Genomic DNA, 2,737 nt, shown 5'->3' on the forward strand with positions numbered 1-2,737 from the left:
ACGTCTCTCCCTCGTAGTCTCGGCGAAGCCCTGCTGCTGTGACGCCCTGCATCCACCACCACGCCGTCGTGCTGCTGGATCTTCATCAACCTCTCCTTCCCCCTTGCTGGATCAAGAAGGAGGAGACGTCTCCCGTCCCGTACGTGTGTTGAACGCGGAGGTGCCGTCCGTTCGGCGCTGGTCATCGGTGATTTGGATCACGTCGAGTACGACTACATCATCACCTTGCAAGCTTCCGCACGCGATCTACAAGTGGTATGTAGATGCAAACTCTCTCCCTAGACTAGTTGCTTAGATGAACTCATAGATGGATCTTGGTGAAACCGTAGGAAAAATTTTAATTTTCTGCAACGTTCCCCAACACTTACAAGCTAGGATTTCTGGAAGGATTGTCTGGAGGTCATGATGTCTTCCATGTTTCTCAGTGTCGGTGTACTAGAGTAGGGGTACCCTAGTATCCCGAACTTGTGCACGGGCAGTTGCAGCACCCCGCGGCAAGGCTTACCGGGTGACCGCCAAGGTCCTCCGTGTTTCCTTTGGAGCCATTCAAGAACAAAGTATTCAAGCAAAGGAGACAAGACCCCGGCAAGAGGAGCTTGCCGGGAAGGCCAACCAAGGCATTTCAAGGAACTCGCCGCGACGCGCCACGCATCCCGGCAAGGCCCGGTGAGCGACAAGCTTCCGGACGCGACAAGACAACGGCCGCGGCAAGGCGCTCGCCGCGGCAAACTACCACTCTGTACCCGCGCTCCAGCACATCCACAAACGTGTCGCCCTGGGGGCCTTTCCAGGCGCGTGTGGCTAGAGGCTGAGCAGCCAGTGGTGCACGGTGGCAAGCGACGCTGACAAGATTGCCATCATGGCGAGCGGTGGCGTCCCTGACGGTCCCCTTACACACTGTTTGGGCGACGCAGACGGGCATTTAATGCCTTTGTCCCCTGCCGTCAGGGTTAGGTAGGATACACTGTATAGGTAGTTGTACCAACCGCAACTCCTTTTCCATTTTTACCCTTGTCTGCGTTGCCACCTATCGGTGACCCCTTGAGCATATAAAAGGAGGCCCATGCGCAACGTAGAAGGGGTTCGTTTTGGAGGCCACGTTAGCAGCTCGTATGTACTGTAGTACTCAGCGCTCCCGAGCAAGAACTCAATACAACCAAACAAGTAGCAGTAGGAGTATTATCTCTCCGGAGAGCTCCGAAGCTGGGTAAACCGCTCGTGTGCTTCGCCTCGATCTGCTCTTCGTGCGATCTCCGCCCCCCGCCGAACCGAAAGGGACTCGGTCCGCCGGTCCCATAGGTGTTCGTGGATCAGCTTCCCCGACATCTTTGGCACGCCAGGTAGGGGGCGTCGAGATTGTGTGAACCTGATCCGGCGTTCATACGAGCTAGATGTTCATCTTCTTCATCGACATGCCACCGAAGAAGAAGGCTTCGGCGGCAGCTGTTCCGTCCACGTCGATCTCACCACCACCGAAGCAAACGGGTGGTGGGGTAGACGCCGGCGGAAGAACGAGCGTCGACGAGGGAGCTCACGGTGCTGCCAGGTCCAAGGACAAGGCTGCGCAGACCTCGGCGTTCGTACATGCACCGCGCCCATCTCAGGAGGCGCAGGACCGACAGCATCATGGTATTCGCAGTACCATACGTTCGTTGGAACAAGATCGAGCTGGTGGATCTCAGGGTGCTCAAGACCAGCAGGCACGCCAACGTGCTGGCACGAGCGGGACACGGTCGCCTGGACGGGATACTTCTCCTTCTAACATAGTTAGAAGTCCGAGCATATCCCGCTCCTCGCACTGTTCCCCACTGCCGCCCACCACTCCAGCAGAAGCTTTGGCGCGAGCTCAACTACTCCTGGATTACCCTCCAACAGAAGACAAGATCGATCAATGGAGGGCCACCATTCAGAGTCTCATCAGCTTCGCCAATGGCGACACTCCGTGGCAGCCGAGTACATCGCTGCCATGGCAGGACTGCCAGGCACGAGCCGATGGCGACGAAGCCGGTGGGGGTGCAACCACCATGCACTCTCCACCCCGAAGGCCAAGATCGCCGACTCGCCGGATCCACCTCGACAGCAACTCCACCGCATCATCAGATCCACGAGCTCGCCGCGATCAGCGCCAAGTTCTTCACGAACGACAGCAAGAAGACGCTCGTACTCGCATCGAGCGCCAAAGAGAAGCGCGACGTCAATCCGACCAGCGCGCTGGGCCCTCTGTTGACATGCATGCGCCAGGGGAACCAGGTGACTTGCCGTACGCGGTAGGTTGCCCTGCGTTTACTCGTGAGCTGCGGCAAGTCCAGTGGCCCAGCACGAAGAATTTCAAGCCAGACGTACTAGAGAAGTACGATGGCAAGTCGCATCCATCGGAGTTCCTCACCATCTACACCATAGCGGTGCAAGCTGCCGGGGGGCGGGACGACAAGATCCTTGCCAACTACTTCCCGCTGGTGCTCAAGCCCAATGTCAGATCCTGGCTCATGCACTTGCCGGACAACTCCATATCCTCCTGGGCAGACCTATGCCATCAGTTTGTCGGCGCCTTTACAGGCGGCCACAAGCCTCATGGCCAAGAGAGCGACCTTCATCTGCTCGCCTAGAAGGAAGGAGAGCCCCTGCGCAAGTACATTCAGAGATTCAGCCACGTACGGCACAACATCCCAGATGTCCACCTTGCCGTGGTAATCAGCGCGTTCCATCAGAACGTGCGGAACCGCAGGATGCGGGAGGA

The sequence above is a fragment of the Triticum aestivum genome, chromosome 2B (genome assembly GCF_018294505.1).
Source record: "Triticum aestivum cultivar Chinese Spring chromosome 2B, IWGSC CS RefSeq v2.1, whole genome shotgun sequence".
NCBI classification, from domain to species: Eukaryota; Viridiplantae; Streptophyta; class Magnoliopsida; order Poales; family Poaceae; genus Triticum; species Triticum aestivum.